This window comes from Schistocerca nitens, chromosome 6 (genome assembly GCF_023898315.1).
Source record: "Schistocerca nitens isolate TAMUIC-IGC-003100 chromosome 6, iqSchNite1.1, whole genome shotgun sequence".
NCBI classification, from domain to species: domain Eukaryota; kingdom Metazoa; phylum Arthropoda; class Insecta; order Orthoptera; family Acrididae; genus Schistocerca; species Schistocerca nitens.
The window spans coordinates 576613966-576636930 of NC_064619.1; the positions used below are offsets into that span (position 1 = coordinate 576613966).

General features: G+C 44.0%; 1 long non-coding RNA gene across 2 annotated transcripts in view; it reads left to right on the forward strand.

Moving 5' to 3' along the window:
- Positions 1-22965, forward strand: part of LOC126263680 (uncharacterized) — a 164037-nt gene that overhangs the window by 127143 nt on the left and 13929 nt on the right. The window contains exon 1 of one of the 2 annotated variants that reach the window (XR_007546889.1): positions 12554-12706. The exons of the other annotated variant lie outside the window; for it this stretch is intronic. This is a non-coding gene — a long non-coding RNA (uncharacterized LOC126263680). Of the gene's footprint in view, positions 1-12553; positions 12707-22965 lie in introns of those variants that run through there. 2 annotated transcript variants of the gene reach the window in all.

Consider the following 22965-nt stretch of genomic DNA (forward strand, 5'->3'; position numbering starts at 1 on the left):
ATGCCGCGCGGGATTAGCCGAGCGGTCAGGGGCACTGCAGTCATGGACTGTGCGGCTGGTCCCGGCGGAGGTTCGAGTCCTCCCTCGGGCATTGGTGTGTGTGTTTGTCCTTAGGATAATTTAGGTGTTAAGTAGTGTGTAAGCTTAGGGACTGATGACCATAGCAGTTAAGTCCCATAAGATTTCACACACATTTGAACATTTTTGAAGTCACCATGTAAAGAGTGCTGCTACACTGTATTGAATGTTATCTAGCAGCAGATTTTGGTTTCACAGATATGTGATCTTTCGAACACAGTCCCTTTTCTTTGTTATACAGAAATGCAGCCTTTCTCGGCGAATTTCGATAATGAAGTTTTCTCGAGTTATCAGCAGAGTCAAGCCGTCGTTCTGCGGCAACTTTTCGACTAGTTTTCTACTCGTCACCTTCAGGCGAAGTGTTGGATTCGTACTCATTATGTGTTTTTATAGCCGCTAGTCAGAGGGCTCTTCTATTGTCTGTGGCAATCGTATGACTCAGGAGGGTTGTCACGGATGATGGGGCGGAGAACTTGTGGCGCGATGGGAGGGTCCGAGTGTCGCATCTTGGCGCTAATTGTCTGTTCCAGCTGTGTCCTTCGTCGCCTTCACATAAGAGAGCTCTTGGCGCAATCTTGCAACCGACACATTCCATGTGGGGCTCAGATGGAAACCACTATCCCAGTTGACATGGACCCATATCTCCACTGCTTCTTTGATGATCGAGTCCCAGAACCCATTCGCCTGGCACAGCACCTTGGTCTGTTCAGAGTTAAACATATGACCTTGAATTACGCTGTACTCTACGACTGCAGATTTGTCCATGTGAGAAGCCTTCATCTCGGCCAAACGGACAAATCTGCGTTCGCAGAGCACAGCCTCAACGAAGGTCAAATCTTCAGCACTGAAAAGGCCAAGGTGTTGTTCAGAGCCAATAGGTTCTAGGACTCGATCATCAAAGAAGCAGTGGAGACAGATGTCCATGACGATCTTGTGAACCGGGATAGCGGTTTCCAGATGAGCTCCACAATGGATGTGGCGGCTGCAAGGAGACGCCAAGAGAGCTCATATGTGAAGGCGACGAAGACGAAGGCAGCAGATGGAATAGACAGGCAGCAACAGGATGCGACGCCCGGACCCTTCACCGAGCCACGAGGTTGCCCCCCCCCCCCACAAAAAAAAGTTCACGGCTCACCCCACCACCTTCCGCGTCACCCCTTCCGAGCCGTGCGATTGTCACAGTCGTTTAAGAAGAGCCAGTGGTCCAGCGGCTATGATGACACACACAAGCAGCAACAGGAAAGTAAACGATTTTGTGAATTTACGAGTTCCAAACCAGGAATTAATTGTAATGTTTCATATGTGTGGTTCAAATGGCTCTGAGCACTATGGGACTTAACTTCTGAGGTCATCAGTCCCCTAGAACTTAGAAATTCTTAAACCTAACTAACCTAAGGACATCACACACATCCATGCCCGAGGCAGGATTCGAACCTGCGACCGTAGCGGTCGCGCGGGGTCCAGACTGTAGCGCCTAGAACCGCTCGGCCACTCCAGCCGGCCTTCATATGTGTGCTTTGATGGTTTAGTTTCTTGAGTTTTTGCGTGTTAATTTAATTCTAATAGAAACAGTACTCGCTTTTTCGTTAGGAAAGTAAACCTATCTTGTGACTTATTACAAGTCCCAAATCAAGAGAGAATAATTTGCTCTCACCTGAGTGCTTCGGTAGTTCGATTTTTGAATCACTGCATACTAATCTAATTTATTACACACAGTTTTTGCATTTTCGTCAGGGCGTACAGTAGAGTTCCGCAGCACGTGTCGGTAGTCAGTTTGACTGAGTAATGTAGTTCTTTTCCACGATCTTTAGTATGGTTAGGGACTGTGATGGCTGGGTGCAGATGCGAGACGAGGTGGTGATATTTCGCTCTCAGCTCCAGGTTGTGATGGTGTCGGTTACACAGCTTGAAGCTGCAGTGGATGGGCACCACTGTTGTGGGCTGGCTGTGGGGATCCAACGGACGTCCAGCACGTCCGTGTCCTCCGATCGGTCCTCACCGGTGGCCACCCCAGTTACTGCTCACACTGAGGTTGACCCCCTCACCTATGGTCGAGTGGGAGGTCGTCTCGGTGCGTGGGGGGGGGGGGGGGGCGAAAGACTTCCTGAGGGCCGCACGTCAGGCCTCCCTGGTTAGTCTGCCAAACAGGTTCCAGGTATTGTCTGTGTCTGACACTGTCGCTCAGCCAGATGCAGTCGCCCGTCCTGTTTCAGAGGAAGCCTTTCAGCCTGCAAGATCCGGACAATCACAGAGGGTGGGATTATTGATAGTTGGGAGTTCCAACGTTAGGCGCGTTATTGGGCCAAGAAGACACTCTGTGTGCATACCGAGTGGAGTCATTCCAGATGTGGAATGGGTCCTTCCAGATTCCATGAAGGGCGCAGGGTGTGACCAACTGCAGGTGGCGGGTCACGTCGGCGCCAATGATGTGTGTCTCTTTGGATCAGAAGAGATTCTCTCTGGTTTCGAGCTGCTAAAAGAAGTGGTACAGGCTTCCAGTCTTGCTTGCGAATGATAGCAGAGTTCACCATTTGCAGCATAGTCGACAGGACCGATTGCAGACCTCTGGTGCAGCGCCAAGTGGAGGGTCTGAATCAGAGGCTCAGACGGTTCTGCGACCGTGTAGGGCTGCAGATTCCTCGACTTGCGCCATAGGATCATTGAGTTTCGGGTTCCGCTGAATAGGTCAGGAGTCCACTACACGCAGGAGGCAGCTACACGGGTAGCATGGGCTGTGTGGCGTGGAATGGGTGGTTTTTTAGGTTAGAGGGTCTCGGGGAAACACAAAAAGGGCTTCAGTCTCAAAGGATGCACGCCGAACACAGGAAGAACGTAGATACAGGAGCCATAGGTATAACAGTTGTAAATTGTCGTAGCTGTGTTCGGAAAGTACCAGCGCTCCAAGCGCTAATAGAAAACACTGATACTCAAATCGCTATAGGTACTAAAAGATGGCTAAAGCTGGAGATAAGATCAGACGAAATTTTGGCGAAGAACCTGTTCCTATTAGAAGTAATTCAGCTTGTCGCGAAATTGAAGTAGATAGTTCCTGTGAGTTAGTATGGGTAGAGCCCACTCTTGGCAACCGTCCTGTTACCAACCTCCCAATTCAGATGACACGATTGCTGAAAGGTTCAAAGAAAACTTGAGTTTGATTTCAAACACATATCTGCCTCATACAATTATAGTTGGTGGTGACTGTAATTTGCCCTCAATAAGTTGGCGAAAATACATGTTTAAATCTGGAGGTAGGCATAAAACATCATCCAAAATTGGGCTAAACGCTTTGTCTGAAAATTATTTCAAGCAGTTAGTTCATGAGACCACGCGAATAATAAGCGGTTGTGAAAACACACTTGACCTCTTAACAACAAATAGTCCTGATCTAATAACAAACATCAAAACGGATACAGGGATTAGTGACCACAGGATTGTCGTAGTGAGATTGAATATTGTAACCCCCAAATCCTCCAAAAATAAACGAAAAATATAACTCTTCAAAAAAGAAGAAAAAAATCACTTTAAGCCTTCCTGAGAGACAATCTCCACTCCTTCCAAATTGACAATAAAAGTATAGACCAGAAGTGTCTTGAATTCAAAGAAATAATATCGGCAACAATTGGGAGGGAGATTCATACCAAATAAATTACTAAACGACGAAGATGATCCTCCTTGGTACAAAAAATGGGTCAGAACATTGTTGCAGAAACAACGTAAAAAACATGCCAAATTTAAATGGACGCAAAGTCTCCAAGACTGGCAATCTTTTACAGATACTCGAAATTTATGGCGGACTTCAATGCGAGATGCTTAGAACAGTTTCCACAACGATACTTTCTCTCGAAACCTGGATGAAAATCCAAAGAGACCTGATTGTAAGTGAAGTATACTAGCGGCAAGACACAATCAATGCCTTCTCTGTGAGATAACAATGGAAATACTATCGACGACAGTGTTGACAAAGCAGAGCTACTAAACACAGCCTCCCAAAATTCCTTCAGCAAAGAAGACGAACTAAATTTTTCAGAATTCGAATCTAGAACAGCTGCAAACATGAGTAACGCAGAAATAGATATCTTCGGAGTAGTGAAGCAACTTAAATCACTTATCAAAAGGAAGTCTTCCGGTCGAGACTGTGTGCCAGTTAAGTTCCTTTGAGAGCCTGCTGATACAGTTGCTCCATACTAAACAATCATATACAACCGTTCGCTCGACGAAAGATCTGTACCCAAAGACTGGAAAGTTGCACAGGTCACATCAATATTCAAGAAAGATAGTAGGAGTAATCCACTAAATTACAGGCCCATATCATTAACGTCGATATGCAATAGGATTTTGGAACATATATTGTATTTTAACATTGTTTCTGTGTTCTTAGATTTCCAGGAGACATTTGACACTGTACCACACAAGCAGCTTATAGTGAATTGCGTGCTTATAGAATATCATCTCAGTTATGTGACTAGATTCGTGATTTCCTGTCAGAGAAGTCACAGTTCGTAGTAATTGACAGAAGGTCATCGAGTAAACTAAAAATGATTTCTGGCGTCCCCCCAGCCCTTTGCTGTTCCTTATCTATATAAACGATTTAGGAGACAATCTGCGCAGCTATCTGAGGTTGTTTGCAGATGCCGCTGTCGTTTATCGACTAGTAAAGTCATCAGAGGGTTAAAACAAATTGGAAAACGATTTAGAAAACATATCTGTATGGTGCAAAAATTGGCAATTGACACTAAATAACGAAAAGTGTGAGGTCGGTCATATGCGAGCTAAAAGGAATCCGTTAAACGACGGTTACACAATAAATCAGTCAAATGTAAAGGCCGAAAATTCAACTAAATACCTAGAAATTACAATTACAAACTACTTAAATGGGAAGGAACACATAGAAAATGTTGTGGGGAAGGCTAACAAAAGACTGCCTTTTATTGGCAGGACACTTAGAAAATGTAACGGATCTTCTAAAGAGACTGCCTAACTACGCTTGTCCGTCCTCTTTTAGAATACTGGTGAACGGTGTGGGATCCTTACCAGATAGGATTGACGGAATATATCGAGAAAGTTCAAAGAAGGGCAACAGGTTTTGCACTTGGTTCAAATGGCTCTGAGCACTATGGGACTTAACATCTATGGTCATCAGTCCCCTAGACCTTAGAACTACTTAAACCTAACTAACCTAAGGACAGCACACAACACCCAGTCATCACGAGGCAGAGAAAATCTCTGACCCCGCCGGGAATCGAACCCGGGAACCCGGGCGTGGGAAGCGAGAACGCCACCGCACGACCAGGTTTTGCACTATCGCGAAATAGAGAAGAGGGTGGACGTCAGTAAAACAAAGGCGTTTCTCGCAGCGGCGGAATTTTCAGAACGCGAAAATATTTTGTTGAGGCCAACCTACATAGCAAGAAACGATCACCATAACAAAAGGGAAATCAGAGCTTCACGAAAAGATATAGGTGTTTTTTACTGCGCACTGTTAGAGATTGGAGTAATAGAGAATTATTGTGAAGGTGGTTCAAAATGGCTCTGAGCACTATGGGACTCAACTGCTGAGGTCATTAGTCCCCTAGAACTTAGAACTAGTTAAACCTAACTAACCTAAGGACATCACAAACATCCATGCCCGAGGCAGGATTCGAACCTGCGACCGTAACGGTCTTGCGGTTCCAGACTGCAGCGCCTTTAACCGCACGGCCACTTCGGCCGTCGAAGGTGGTTCGACGAAACCTCTGCCACGCACTTAAATGTGGCCGGCCGAGGTGGCCGAGTTGTTCTAGGCGCTACAGTCTGGAACCGCGCTACCGCTACGGTCGCAGGTTCGAATCTTACGTCGGGCATGGATGTGTGTGATGTCCTTAGGTTAGTTAGGTTTAAGTAGTTCTAAGTTCTAGGGGACTGATGACCTTAGAAGTTAAGTTCCATAGTGCTCAGCGCCATTTGAACCATTTTTTTGAACTTAAATGTGATTTGCAGAGTATCCCTGCAGATGTAGATGTAGAGTGGACATGAACCCGATATTCCGCCTGAAAATGTCGAGTAGGAAACTTATCGAAACGTTGCCGAGGAACGATGCATTGTCTTAATTGATAACCTGAAAATACTTCATCATTAACTTATACTTTGTTGTTTTATTTTCTTTTACCACTGAGCGACGGGACATTAAACAATAATTTTCCTTCCTTCGTTTTTTACTTGCAAGTAAAGTTACATTTTTAGATTCACAGTATTTATTCTTTCATCCCCTTCTAGCCTAGAATCGAAGTGCGCAGACGTTTGCAGATATGCAGGTGGTGCATAACTTTTTTTGAGATCTTTATCAGGTTCCCAGATGTGTCTGGTGTGCCGCCATGCCCCGCTACTACCACGCAGTAGTACTATTCAGTCGCTGCTGGAGTACCGGCTATTCTTTTTTTATGTCCCTATTAACGCAAATCACTGAAATGAATGTCGCACTAGACTGATGTGGCACTTATCTCTTTCCCATTTTCTATAATAACGCTATATTTCAAAGCAATGCAAATTTTATGAACAATTACTTGTTCTTTAAAACAAAACGCTTATTTAAAAATGGAAATTTTAGCACTACCGCAATGGCTAACTGATATTTCGTCCGTTCTTTTTTTGAAAAAAGGTTTATTTAAAAACGAAAATTTTAGCACTACTGTTGCGGCTGACTGATAATTCGTCTTTTTACCCGGTAACCAGCAAAAAATAAAAACACCTGTTATGACCGAGAACAGACAAATACCAAAAAATTCCAGTTTTTCAGATCTAAAATACTGGTATCTGTTTTAAGCGGTCGGTTTTTCCGTCCCTGGGAGGACAAGGGTCATATCCACGTCGGCTATCCAGATTTAGGTTTACTGTGATTTTCATAAATTGACAGAGAATATATAAACTTCCTCATTAAAAATCAAGTCTGAGCGTCGTATGAAACGGCAATTATCTACAGGATTCAATGTGGACGAGAAAGTGGCATCAGAGGAACAGGTAGATATAATGGGTAAGATTAGCAAATGTGGTGGGAGGAAAAAAGAAAACAAAAATACACTACTGGCCATTAAAATTGCTACACCAAGAAGAAATGCAGATATAAACGGGTATTCATTGGACAAATCCATTATACTAAAATATGGTTACATTTTCACGCAATTTGGGTGCATAGATCCTGAGAAATCGGTACCCAGAACAACGACCTCTGGCCTTAATAACAGCCTTGATACGCCTGGGCATTGAGTCAAACAGAGCTTGGATGGCGTGTACAGATACAGCTGCCCATGCAGCTTCAACACGATACCACAGTTCATCAAGAGTAGTGACTGGCGTATTGTGATGAGCCAGTTGCTCGGCCACCATTGACCAGGCGTTTTCAGTTGGTGACAGATCTGGAGAATGTGCTGGCCAGGGCAGCAGTCGAACATTTTCTGTATCCAGAAAGGCCCGTACAGGACCTGCAACATGCAGTCGCGCATTGTTGTTGTTGTTGTGGTCTTCAGTCCTGAGACTGGTTTGATGCAGCTCTCCATGCTACTCTATCCTGTGCAAGCTTCTTCATCTCCCAGTACCTACTGCAACCTACATCCTTCTGAATCTGCTTAGTGTATTGATCTCTTGGTCTCCCTCTACGATTTTTACCCTCCACGCTGCCCTCCAATGCTAAATTTGTGATCCCTTGATGCCTCAAAACATGTCCTACCAACCGATCCCTTCTTCTAGTCAAGTTGTGCCACAAACTTCTCTTCTCCCCAATCCTATTCAATACCTCCTCATTAGTTACGTGATCTACCCACCTTATCTTCAGCATTCTTCTGTAGCACCACATTTCGAAAGCTTCTATTCTCTTCTTGTCCAAACTAGTTATCGTCCATGTCTCACTTCCATACATGGCTACACTCCATACAAATACTTTCAGAAACGACTTCCTGACACCTAAATCTATACTCGATGTTAACAAATTTCTCTTCTTCAGAAACGCTTTCCTTGCCATTGCCAGTCTACATTTTATGTCCTCTCTACTTCGACCATCATCGGTTATTTTACTCCCTAAATAGCAAAACTCCTTTACTACTTTAAGTATCTCATTTCCTAATCTAATTCCCTCAGCATCACCCGACTTAATTTGACTACATTCCATTATCCTCGTTTTGCTTTTGTTGATGTTCATCTTATATCCTCCTTTCAAGACACTGTCCATTCCGTTCAACTGCTCTTCCAAGTCCTTTGCTGTCTCTGAAAGAATTACAATGTCATCGGCGAACCTCAAAGTTTTTACTTCTTCAAAATGGCTCTGAGCACTATGGGACTCAACTGCTGTGGTCATCAGTCCCCTAGAACTTAGCACTACTTAAACCTAACTAACCTAAGGACATCACACACATCCATGCCCGAGGCAGGATTCGAACCTACGACCGTAGCAGTCGCACGGTTCCTGACTGCGCGCCTAGAACCGCGAGACCACCGCGGCCGGCTTTACTTCTTCTCCATGAATTTTAATACCTACTCCAAATTTTTCTTTTGTTTCCTTTACTGCTTGCTCAATATACAGATTGAATAACATCGGGGAGAGGCTACAACCCTGTCTCACTCCTTTCCCAACCACTGCTTCCCTTTCATGCCCCTCGACTCTTATAACTGCCATCTGGTTTCTGTACAAATTGTAAATAGCCTTTCGCTCCCTGTATTTTACCCCTGCCACCTTCAGAATTTGAAAGAGAGTATTCCAGTCAACATTGTCAAAAGCTTTCTCTAAGTCTACAAATGCCAGAAACGTAGGTTTGCCTTTTCTTAATCTTTCTTCCAAGATAAGTCGTAAGGTCAGTATTGCCTCACGTGTTCCAACATTTCTACGGAATCCAAACTGATCTTCTCCGAGGTCGGCTTCTACCAGTTTTTCCATTCGTCTGTAAAGAATTCGCGTTAGTATTTTGCAGCTGTGACTTATTAAACTGATAGTTCGGTAATTTTCACATCTGTCAACACCTGCTTTCTTTGGAATTGGAATTATTATATTCTTCTTGAAGTCTGAGGGTATTTCGCCTGTCTCATACATCTTGCTCACCAGATGGTAGAGTTTTGTCATGACTGGCTCTCCCGAGGCCATCAGTAGTTCTAGTGGAATGTTGTCTACTCCCGGGGCCTTGTTTTGACTCAGGTCTTTCAGTGCTCTGTCAAACTCTTCACGCAGTATCTTATCTCCCATTTCGTCTTCATCTACATCCTCTTCCATTTCCATAATATTGTCCTCAAGTACATCTCCCTTGTATAAACCCTCTATATACTCCTTCCACCTTTCTGCCTTCCCTTCTTTGCTTAGAACTGGGTTTCCATCTGAGCTCTTGATATTCATACATGTGGTTCTCTTCTCTCCAAAGGTCTCTTTAATTTTCCTGTAGGCAGTATCTATCTTACCCCTAGTGAGACAAGCCTCTACATCCTTACATTTGTCCTCTAGCCATCCCTGCTTAGCCATTTTGCACTTCCTGTTGATTTCATTTTTGAGACGTTTGTATTCCTTTTTGCCTGCTTCATTTACTGCATTTTTATATTTTCTTCTTTCATCAATTAAATTCAATATTTCTTCTGTTACCCAAGGATTTCTATTAGCCCTCGTCTTTTTACCTACTTGATCATCTGCTGCCTTCACCACTTCATCCCTCAGAGCTACCCATTCTTCTTCTACTGTATTTATTTCCCCCATTCCTGTCAATTGTTCCCTTATGCTCTCCCTGAAACTCTCTACAACCTCTGGTTCTTTCAGTTTATCCAGGTCCCATCTCCTTACATTCCCACCTTTTTGCAGTTTCTTCAGTTTCAATCTGCAGTTCATAACCAATAGATTGTGGTCAGAATCCACATCTGCCCCAGGAAATGTCTTACAATTTAAAACCTGGTTCCTAAATCTCTGTCTTACCATTATATAATCTATCTGAAACCTGTCAGTATCTCCAGGCTTCTTCCATGTATACAGCCTCCTTTCATGATTCTTGAACCAAGTGTTAGCTATGATTAAGTTATGCTCTGTGCAAAATTCTACAAGGCGGCTTCCTCTTTCATTCCTTCCCCCCAATCCATATTCACCTACTATGTTTCCTTCTCTCCCTTTTCCTACTGACGAATTCCAGTCACCCATGACTATTAAATTTTCGTCTCCCTTCACTACCTGAATAATTTCTTTTATCTCGTCATACATTTCATCTATTTCTTCATCATCTGCAGAGCTAGTTGGCATATAAACTTGTACTACTGTAGTAGGCATGGGCTTTGTGTCTATCTTGGCCACAATAATGCGTTCACTATGCTGTTTGTAGTAGCTAACCCGCACTCCTATTTTTTTACTCATTATTAAACCTACTCCTGCATTACCCCTATTTGATTTTGTATTTATAACCCTGTAATCACCTGACCAAAAGTCTTGTTCCTCCTGCCACCGAACTTCACTAATTCCCACTATATCTAACTTTAACCTATCCATTTCCCGTTTCAAATTTTCTAACCTACCTGCCCGATTAAGTGATCTGACATTCCACGCTCCGATCCGTAGAACGCCAGTTTTCTTTCTCCTGATAACGACGTCCTCTTGAGTAGTCCCCGCCCGGAGATCCGAATGGGGGACTATTTTACCTCCGGAATATTTTACCCAAGAGGACGCCATCATCATTTAATCATACAGTAGAGCTGCATGTCCTCGGGAAAAATTACGGCTGTAGTTTCCCCTTGCTTTCAGCCGTTCGCAGTACCAGCACAGCAAGGCCGTTTTGGTTAATGTTACAAGGCCAGATCAGTCAATCATCCAGACTGTTGCCCCTGCAACTACTGAAAAGGCTGCTGCCCCTCTTCAGGAACCACATGTTTGTCTGGCCTCTCAACAGATACCCCTCCGTTGTGGTTGCACCTACGGTACGGCCATCTGTATCGCTGAGGCACGCAAGCCTCCCCACCAACGGCAAGGTCCATGGTTCATGGGGGGCAGTCGCGCATTATCCTGCTGAAATGTAGGATTTCGCAGGGATGGACTGAAGAGTAGAGCCACGGGTCGTAACACATCTGAAATGTAACGTCCACTGTTCAAAGTGCCGTCAGTGCGAACAAGAGGTGACCGAGACGTGTAACCAATGGCAACCCATACCATCACGCAGGGAGATACGCCAGTATGGCGATGACGAATACACGCTTCCAATGTGCGTTCACCGCGATGTCGCCAAACACGGATGCGACCATCATGATGCTGTAAACAGAACCTGGATTCATGCAAAAAATTACGTTTTACCATTCGTGCACCCAGGTTCGTCGTTGAGTACACTATCGCAGGCGCTCCTGTCTGTGATGCAGCGTCAAGGGTAACCACAACCATGGTCTCCGAGCTGATAGTCCATGCTGCTGCAAACGTCATCAAACTGTTCGTGCAGATGGTTGTTGTCTTACAAATGTCCCCATCTCTTGACTCAGGCATCGAGACGTGGTTGCACGATCCGTTACAGCCATGCGGACAAGATGCCTCTCATCTCGACTGCTAGTGATACGAGGCCGTTGGGACTCGCGATACGATGAACGGCAATCGCGATAGGCTACAATCTGACCTTTATCAAAGTCGGAAACGTGATGGTGCGCACTTCTCCTCTTTACACGAGGCATCACAACAATGTGTCACCAGGCAACGCCGGTCGACTGCTGTTTGTGTTTGAGAAATCGGTTTGAGACTTTCCTCATGGCAGCACGTTGTAGGTGTCGCCACTGGCGCCAACCTTGTGTGAATGCTCTGAAAAGCTAATAATTTGCATATCACAGCATCTTCTTCCTGTCGGTTAAATTTCGAATCGGTAGCACATCTTCGTGGTGTAGCAATTTTATTGGCCAGTAGTGTATATGTAGATGATAAAGGCACGGTTAGTTTCGAATGCGATCAAGATGCGGTTCATTACTGGACGAAAGGTTAACTGCTCGGATTTGCCGAGAGCAATGCCACTGTGATGATAACAGACAATGATTTACTTTCGGCTTGAATGCAGGAACAGGTTATAGAGTAGCCAGCGAGTCTATCGGTGTAGTAACTCACGCGGCTTCGCCTCCATCATGTGAAGGCTATTCCGAGCGCCACGTGAGCAGATTTGCGCGCATCAGACAATGGACGCGCGACGGCCTCCCCCCTCCCCCTCACCCCTAAATCATTTGCCAGGTTGGCGACCGCATTGGTGCTCCCGCTCGCTGGCCCGCGGTCGCCACACGTGCGGCGCTGGGGACTCAGACTTTTATTTATAAGCCTCATCGCCTGCTCAATTGCCCAAATACAATGAGCGCGCCGAGCTCCACTTGTGGATCGGCAGCTAGGCCAACGTGGTCCCGGCTGTGGTGAAGGAGGCCAAACCCCTCAGTGCCCGCGCGAATCTATCCAGGGCTGCGCCGGACGCAGGCAAATCCCCACCTACTGTGGAAACATCCGAGTCTGTGAATACGGCTGCCGAGTAGACTATCTGCAGCCAGTGGGACGTCTTCGGTGCTTGCCCCACAAAATAGTGCTTTTGGAATAACCCGGCAGTTACGTCACACACCACCTAACGTTTTGGATCGTGGCCTGTATTACCGGAGGAAAACACGTACAAGAACGGTCATGATGATCAACTCTGTATAGGTCAGTACACTTTCTGGTGTTTACCCTCTCCCTCGTATCTTTCCGTTTAAGGCAGAAAACACCCATAGGCAATTTATAATAGTGTTTGAGCGCTTTGATGTATAGTTAGAAAATATCTAGAATATTTTTTTGTTGAGTTGTAAACTCCGCAAATGTAGTCTGCGAATAGGTCCTATTCCATAAGTAGACCAAAAAATTGTGATTTTTTTCGTTATTTTCCGTTGATTTCACTCCTCTGCGATGCCAGTCTTCCAGATCTAGTGCAAAAGACGACGTGGTATTGAGTGGAAATGTCTCAAACGAAATACACTCGGACGTGTGGCGTCAAAATAGAATCTTTTTGAATGAAGAAAATCATAACTCGCTAAATTGCTATCGAATCAATATGCCTGCACTATAACGACACATTTTTCCTTTTTCCATGTGCAACGGAACTTAACAAGGCAGCCCAATCCGAAGATATTGGTTGTAAATTTTTAATTTAGTTGTCTTCCATTCAGATTTTCTTTGAAATAGTCAAGTTGTTGGAAAAATATACGACACTATGGTTTAACGATTCCAGTTCTTTATTTTTACATTATTATATAAGTATATTATAACATGCAAGTTATTATCATTCTCTAAACGAATGATAGCGTTACCGAATTAAAAACTGCCTGAGATCGGTATTGACTGACTAGTTGATGCTTCATCTGCGTTTATAACATTGATAATAAACTCCTTTTGTATTTCTTTATAGGTAGTGAATAGACAATTTTGTTCTGAAATGATTCTTTGTCACTTATATCTTAAGAGCCACATCTGCAAATTTTTCTACTTGACATAAAACACCCATAGGGACGTTGCTGTAGCGTTTGAGCGCTTTGATGTGTATATAAAGAAGACCTAGCGTTATAAATATTAACTGTTGTTCGCGAGTAGGTCCTGCTTCACAAGTACAGCCAAAAATTGTGATTTTCCTGGTATTTATCAATGGATTTCACGCCTTCGCATTGGTAGACTTACAACTAGTGCAAAAATCGACCAGGAGCGGATGGGTTCGATTCGTAACTTGTATCGGGTAGAGAGGTCTCTAACGGGATACACTCAACCATGTGGCACCAATACAGAGTCTATTTAAATGAAGAAAATCAATCACAGTTTGTTGAAGTGGCGTTGCACCGTTAGGGAAACAATTTTTCTTAAACGTTTTTTTGGTGTTCCGTAACAGTAAAATACGCAGTTCAACCTGAAGATTCTGGTTACAACTTCGAGTAAAATATATTATTTTATAATTTGAATTTCTCTTTGAAACTGGTTTCCTTTTAGATTCTCAGTTATTCAAATAGTTAGGATGTATTCAAAATATATGATGTAATGGCTTGACAGTTCCAGAAGTTAATCATTACGTTATTACCCATGCATATTATACCATGCAGTTTACTGGTATACTCTAGGCGAATGGTTCGGTTACCGAATTAAATATTGTCTGAAATCGGTATTCCGTGACTGACTGGTGTTTCAGTGGGTTCATAACGCTGATAACGTACTCTTCGCCTTATATCTGCTTGCAGATAGTGAATAATAAGCTTCTTCTGAACTGTATCTAACATTACCACTTTGATCCGAAACTCGATACGTGCCGTTTTTCCCACCTGACATCTGAGTTGTCAGGAATCGCATAGGATGTGGAATAACAGAAAAGTCATAAACTATGTACTTTAAGCAGTGGTACAGTTGCTCCTTGTCGCAGGAGTTTCCAGCAGTACATTACCATCGAATGGCAGTTCTTTCATGCTTAAACAGCATCGCCATTGTCGATTTTGTCACACTAATGTCGCTTTAGTGGAGTAATAAATGCTGGGAATTCTCGGGGACAGCCGGCCGTTGTGGTCGAACGGTTCTAGGTGCTTCATTCCAGAACCACGTGGCTGCTACGGTCGCAGGTTCGAACCCTGCCTCGAGCATGGATGTGTGTGATGTCCTTAGATTAGTTAGGTTTAAGTAGTTCTAAGTTCTAGGGGATTGATGACCTCAGATGTTAAGGCCCCATAGTGCTTAGAGCAATTTGAACCATTTTCTCGGGGCCACTTCTGACGTCGCACTAGTACTCGCAACTTTGGAAATGGCAAGTTGCATGGGTACCTCTATTTCGCCACAATACCTCCTTACTTCTTCCATGGTTTGAAGCGACATGTGTCCCGTGTAAGTGATCGAGCTTGATTATTCATAAACTTTTAAAGATATCGAAGATTTTTGTTGAGTGATAGCATGCCCAAAGACAGATTTTTTGCATCATACTTTACTTTCATAAAAAAAAAACTTCAGGGGCAGTGAAACAAGTTTCACACGCAAAGGCGTCCAATTTTTAACGACAATCGGCAGCAGTGTAACAGTGAGTGCGTTGAGGTAATAAACGTTAGTGTCTCCAGCGAAGCTTCCTCGAAGCAGGCACTATCTGTGCCATGTAAGAGACGGGAGTCTACCGGCGAAATACTATGTAAGCCTAGCGCAAATGGTTAGACTGCCGATAGCCGTAGATTTGTTAAGACACTGATATCGAAATCCAGTCGACTGGGATTAAAATCATTACTTCTTTTAACTGTGGAAAGTAGCGTTTTGTTAAGGAAAGTATATCATTAAAAAAAACATAAATAACTCAGGAGACACTTACAAGTGCTAACCATATTACGGAACAGTCGCTCCTTTCCGAACTAGCAAATTTCATTAAACCTCGTTTCTATATTTTGAAATGTTTCTGAAATACTAGGGATAATCACGATACTTAGGAACTCCATGTAACATGCCATACAGTTTTTATTTCTATTATTTATCTCTTTAAATGTTACACTAAGCGCTTACACCAAAAACGTTTGTATTTAGTTTTAAATGTTGTTTTACGTTGTTAGTTTATTGGACATTGCCTTCCTTTTTGTCCGATATGTAAGGAAATATTAATCGATGAAAAACCATGACTTGTTACATTTTTTTCCCATCAGATGGCGGTCTTTTGCGATTAAGTAAGCATTTTTCTGCAGTGCGGACAATATCTAAATGAACTGCTACCAATAACTGAGTTATCTCAGTTGACACACTGACACTTATCTCATTCATCTCTCTTTTCCTTCCGATGGTTAATTATCTCGAGTGGCACACTGCACTATTGTAGTGCTGAGACCCATTTGCAGACTACTTTCCTTCGTGTTGTTCCAGAATTTGTAGAAATTGCAAGTGTTAGCCATTTCCTCGTCCTGGAAATAACGCTATACACTATTGGCCAGATGACGTTTTTGGCGCATATGATAAGCTGCAGAGCGTGAGAGAAGAAGAGGAACTTTTGGAAATGGCGAGGAAGCGGAAATGGATAATATGTTTCTATGAGCTGTGCAGTAGCTATTCTGTGGTTTTTACTGTTGTGGCTGTTCGTGTACAATCTGTCCGCTGGAGAGAAATGAATTAGCCCAGCTTTTAAGTAAATAGGTGAGGAAGGCTGCCAAAAATCAGCCTGAGGCGGACTGTTACAGCAGTTAATGATGTAAGCGGATTCTACCAGAGTTTGGCTCATGTTTCCAAGGCTGGCGCCTTGGTCTTTCCGCTGTACTAAAAATAAAAGTAAGGTGAGCGGTCTAGCGTTCCGTCGAAGACGTGGGCTTTAGAGAAAAACACTAGTTCAGCTGGCCCAAGATACTGAAGGAAATCGGTTGCGGACTTGTTCAAGGAAACATGACAACACTCGTTTCGAGTCTTTTAGAAAGCATGACGAAAATCTTGTTCCGAATGATCGGGTGGAGATTTGAAAATAGCTCATTACGAATTTATATATTGTGGCATCTCGTCCGTTTACACTACTCTCTGCAGTCGAGATATCTTGTAGTTTTTCTCTCACCAGTCTTTTCGAATGTTTTGATGTGAGCGACCACGACTTCCTCTCCTATGCTAACCTCTTCCTGTCGGACTATGTAGCACTTACATCCAAAGTCATTGGTACATGCAGATGTTTTGGGCAAAACTAGAATAACATGTAATGAAATGTCTGGAAACCAATACCTGTCGAGACATAGGCGGTAGATTCTCAGATTCTCAGCCCGCAGTTGATTTAAAAATGAGGCAGGGTTCACAAGATATGGCATTGTAGATTGTCACAATATCCACGTGTGGACAAATGCAAATCCTCGAGCAATCATGAAGGTGAGACATCAGGACCACTTCAGTGCCAGTGTATGGGCAGGAACTGTCGGTGATTGTTCATAGGGCTATATACATTACCAAACTGATTACCAAGTGCTGCGTATCACCGATTGCTGCGCGATGAATTACCAGCGCTATTGTAGAACATGACACCTGTGGAAAGACAACTATTGTGATTTATGCACGGCGGGGCACCACCTCATTTTCTACACCGTGCTACAATATTTCATCGCAAAGTTTCACGGGTGACGGACTGATCGAGGAGGTCCAGTAGTATAGCCTCCCTGTTCACAGGAACCGGATACGTTGGATTTCTCGCTGTTGGAACTGGATGTGTGCCCAATGTGTGCCCAACCAGATGAGAATTTGCGGACATTACGGGAGCGTGTGACCAACGCATGAGACGCAATCTGAATGGGGCCAGGTGTATTTGAAAGAGTGCGTGATTCACTGCGAAGGCTGTGTGAGGATGCGCGGTAACAACATGCAGCACTCCCTATAGGGTCTGTTTCGGCATAATAGACAGATGGGAATGAGGGGACGGATTGGCCCATATCTCAACAGAAATTGGTTTGACATTTCATTACAGGAGCTTTTCTTCTGGTATTGACAAATACTCCCCCCCCCCCCTCCCTCTCCCCCGCTCCCCACCGTGGGGAACTGTTACACTTATTTGAACATCCTGTATATGTTCTACAATCTCCGTCTTCCCATACAGCTTTGCCTTCTACGCTGAAGCACCGAAGAAACTGGTATAGGCACGCGTATTCAAATACAGAGACATGTAAACAGGCAGAACACGGTACTGCGGTCGGCAACGCCTATATAAGACGACAAGTGTCTGGCACAGTTTTTATATCAGTTACTGCTGATACAATGGCAGGTTATCACATTTAAGTGATTTTGAACTTGGTATTATAGTCGACGCACTAGCGATGGGACACAGCATCTTCGGGGTAGCGATGAAGTGGGGATTTTCCCGTACGACCATTTCACGAGTGTTCCGTGAATATCAGGAATCCGGCAAAACATCAAATCTCCGCCATTTCTGCGGCCGGAAAAAAATCCTGCAAGACGCTTGCAGGTCTCCAGGCGAATAAACCATGTCTGTTCAGTCGTCTGTAGACTGTGTGTCTGGAGACAACTGTTCCAGTGGCTGCGGTAAGGTTCCGAACAAGGCTACCTGCAGTACTCCGTGGCCGTCTGTGGGCGCTGACGGTGAGATATCGGTCTTCTTGTGGTGTTGTTCACTGTGGACGTCCCGAACTGTAGCGCCTGGATACGTTTCCTGTCTGCTGGAATCGTTGCCATAATCTTGAGATCACGCTTTGTGGTACACAGAGGGCCCGTGCTACGACCTACTGTGTTTTACCAGCCTCATAACGTCATCATTATGTGTTCTTTAAGCCATTTTCAACACACAGTCACCATTAGCACGTCTGAAAACGTCTGCACACCTACTCGCTGCACCGTACTCTGACATGTCCCAACACACCTCTGCGTATGTGGACTGCTGCCAGCGCCACGGTGCGACGACCACAGGTCAAATGCACCGCATGGTCATACCGCGAGATGATTTAAACCCCAAAACCGCCCACCAGAGCTTTGTTTCACCATGTATCAGCAGTATCCTTCATTTATGAGCATGAGTGTACTCTTTGACTGCTTCACTAGCACCTGTTTCACTACAGAACACCAAGGAACTTCTCACATTTTTAGAGCGCGTACGAACGGCAGACCCACAGGATAACGATTGGCAGGGCAGAGAGAACGACTGTCCAGTAAGAACTAAAATAAGAACTACGCGAGGTAAACATTTAACGCTGTGATTTAGCGTACTTCAGTGCGTCATTCACGCTAGAATAAGTATGCAATAACTGATAAATACACTGAGGTGTCGAAAGTCATTGGATATCTATATGCACATATTGGCAGAGTTGCCATTTGCTCTCAGATGATTCAAGTGAAACGGTTTCCAGCCTGATTATGCCCGCACGTCGGGAGTTAAAAGTTTGAAAGCAGAATGGTAGATGGAGCTAGACGCACGTGACATTAAATTTCGTTTATCGTTAGGGAATTTAATATTCGTAGTTCCACACTGTCAAGAGTGTGACGAGAATAAAAAATTTCAGGCATTGTCTCTTACTACGTACAATGGAATGGCCGACGTCCTTCACTTAACGGCCGGGAGCAGTGGTGATTGCATAGAGTTGTCAGTGTTAACAGACAAGCAACACTACCAGAAACAACTACATAAACCAATCTTGGAACAGCACGACTTCGCCTGCAGCGTCTGTCCTGGGCTCGTGGCCATACTGTTTAGACACATGACGACTGGAAAACCGTGAGCTGACCAGACGAGTCCCGATTCCAGTTGGTAAGAACTTACGGTCGGTTTCCAGAGTGGCGCAGATTCCACGAAGCAATGGATCGAAGCTGTCAGCCAGGCACTGTGCAAGCTGATGGTGGTTCCATGATGGTGTGGGCTTTTCTTACGTGGATCACTGACTGGAAATGGTTATGTTTGGATATTTGGCGACACCTTGTGGCCATTCATAGCTTCACGTTTCCAAACAAAGATTGAATTTTTAAGGATGAAAATGCGCCACGTCACCGGGCGCAATTGTTCCCGATTGGTTTCTACATCTACATCTACATGGTTACTCTGCAATTCACACTTAAGTGCCTGGCAGAGGGTTCATCGAATCATTTTCATACTACTTCTCTACCATTCCACTCTCGAATGGCGCGAGGGAAAAAGGAACACCTAAATATTTCCGTTTGAGCTTTAATTTCTCTTATTTTATTATGATGATCATTTCTCCCTACTTAGGTAGGTGTCAAGAAAATATTTTCGCATTCGTAAGTGAAAGTTGGTGGTTGACATTTCGTTAACAGATTTCGCCACAAAGAAAACTGCCTTTGTTCCAGTGACTGCCACCCCAACTCGCGTATCATATTAGCGACACTCTCACCCCTACTGCGCGATAACGCGAAACGAGCTGCCCTTCTTTGCACTTTTTCGATGTCCTCCGTCAATCCTACCTGGTAAGGATCCCACACCGCGCAGCAATATTCCAGCGGAGGGCGGACAAGTGTAATGTAGGCTGTCTCTTTAGTGGGTTTGTCGCATCTTCTAAGTGTTCTGCCCTCAAATCGCAGTCTTTGTTTCGCCTTCCCCACAATATTATCTATGTGGTCTTTCCAATTTAAGTTACTCGTAATTGTAGTTCCTAGGTATTTAGTCGAATTGACAGCCCTTAGATTTGAGCGATTTATCGTATATCCAAAAGTTATCGGATTTCTTTTAGTACCCATGTGGATGACCTCGCACTTTTCTTTGTTTTGTGCCAATTTCCATTTTTCGCAGCATACAGAAATTCTCTCTAGATCATTTTGTAATTGGAATTGATCGTCTGATAATTTTACTAGACGGTAAATTACAGCGCCATCTGCAAACAATCTAAGGAGGCTGCTCAGATTATCACCTAGATCATTTATGTAAATCAGGAACAGCATTGATTTACCGTCTGTCACTACGAACTGTGACCTCTCTGAGAGGAAATCAACAATCCAGTCACACAACTGAGACGATACTCCATATGCACGCAATTTGATTAATAGTCGCTTATGAGGAACGGTATCAAAAGCCTTCTGGAAATCTAGGAATACGGAATCGATCTGAGATCCCTTATCGACAGCACTCGTTACTTCCTGTGTTGCACAGGAACGATATCTTCTGAATCCGTGTTGGTTATGTATCAATAAGTCATTTTCTTCAAGGTGATTCATAATGTTCTAGTACAGCATATGCTCCAAAATGCTTCTGCAAGTTTCAAGAACATTCCGAACAGTTCGGTTGGATGATTTGGCCACCCAGATCGCCTGACAAGGATCCTGTCGGACATTTATGGCACATATTATGGACGGCTATAGAGGGAGCATGGCTGAATATTTCTGCTGGGTACTTCCAGCGACTTGTGGAGTCCATGCCACGTCGAGTTGCTGTACTATGCCGGGCAAAAGTAGGTGCGACACTATATCAGGATGTATCTCATGGCTCTTATTACCTCAGTGTAACTAGGCCCCATTTTCAGTGGCGACGCAACGGCCGGTGCAAGTGCGTTACACCAGACGTCCAGTCTCTGGGCGTACTGAGCGGGCGTTTGTTTGGATTAAGGTTGGAATTACGATTATCAAAGCATTATGCCATAGAACTTGTTTCCTGGTGTCTTAAAGCATGACCTATCATCCTGAATCTTCTCCTATAGTGGCCAGCAATGATTGATTGTTTGACTGGTACCGAACCCAGGAAAGGGCCTCAAATTGCAACTGGACACAGGAAAGAGTGTGATTATGCCACTTACTATGACGATCTGTGAACAAGATGTAACGACAGCCACCGGTGATAATATCTCGTGGACAGCCGTTCCATGACCTTCTTCATATAACTGTAGCTGCTTGAGAGCGACTCGACATAAAGAAAACAAACTCAAATTTTTGTTGACTAAAGGTGCAGACCCCTTTCCTGCCAGAAATAGATTACGATTTCAATTACTCTGACTGTAGTCCACTGAAAAAAAAATCATCAAATCGATCAAAAGAAACTAAATGTAGATGCAAATGCAAAATTATACTGTTAAAATCAGCACTCTATTGTTTCAAGAGCGGGAACGGTATAAGAACAAACATGTCAAAACACGTTCCGGAAAACATTCAACACCCTCAAGGACAGTGTTCAGTAGCACCAAGGTATAATGCTCTGAAGAACCAAAGAAACTGGCACACTGAAAACAAATACACTCAAAGTTAAAACATGCCGACAGCAGGATCGCCTGAACTTTCGGCAATTGAATACATATCAGACGTGATGACGCGAGAACTTACTCGTTCTCCAGGGTTTGTAAGAAACGTGGTGAAATTGCAACAAAAGGCTTGGGACAGTCTATCGCAGAGAGGGGCACACTGCGTATTAATACGACTGTTTGGGCACCTATTACTATGACATGTGTGTTTCATTTGGTTTGAATTTGTTATGACATACTTCGACAGTGATGAACCGTCAGTGTACACGGCTGCCGGTGGTGCCGAGGTGTTAAGTTGCCTGAGGGAACTGTTTGGATTTTGCCTCAAGAAATGGGCTTTCTCTGAAACTCAGGTCCAGAGAAACACTTACCTATCAGTCGGATCTCCAGGTATCATAAAACCCCGAAGATCTGCGGAATGCAAGGAAGGGAATACAGTGTTTTAGGTCACCATCTGTAGAACTGTTTAGCGACTATAAATGACGCTTACCTTATGTTACTTCTGACTGAATGAAGTTGAACTGCTATAATGATGGAGACTGAAGCAATGAATTAAAATTTTTGCTAGCATCAGGATTCAAACCCGATCTCCTGATTAGTAGGAGGTTGCGCTATCCATTACACTACACTAGCACAGCTGCTACGACAGCTGCATGGACTGCCGCAATACATCTCTCTCCCCGATACAGATTCCAAGTCACACCGCAGCCCCTTTCTTTTCCCTTTCCAATCTCGCATCAATATTGCCAATGCTCTCCAATATTGGAACAGCATCGTAGCATTGGATGAAATGGGGTTCACCATTGCTTCAGGCTACATCATTATTATAGGTGTCTCAGGAGTATCAACTATATATGGTTAATATATCAGCTGTGCCTGAGGTACAGGCATGATTCACCCCACTCCGCTCACTGCTTAGGTGCTACTCGAATACTGGAGAGTCTTGGCAATACCGATATGAAACTAGAAGGGGAATAGCAATGGGCTGAGGCGTGAATTGAAATTTGAATTGGTGAGGGAGTCATACTAGGATAGTCTGTGCAGCTGCCGTAGCTGCAATGCCAGTGTGACGTAACAGCTAGCGCATCTGCATAATGAGCAGGAGACTTGCGCTGAAATCCCCGTGGTGGTGAAAATTTTAACTCATTGCTTCGTCCTACATCGCTTTCGTAGATAAAGGTGAGACTCAGCTTTACATGAAGTTGATCTAGATAGTCCAAAGCTGATGGTGGATGACAGTCACTGCTTTAATGATAACTATGCTAAATCAAAAATGGATGATACCCA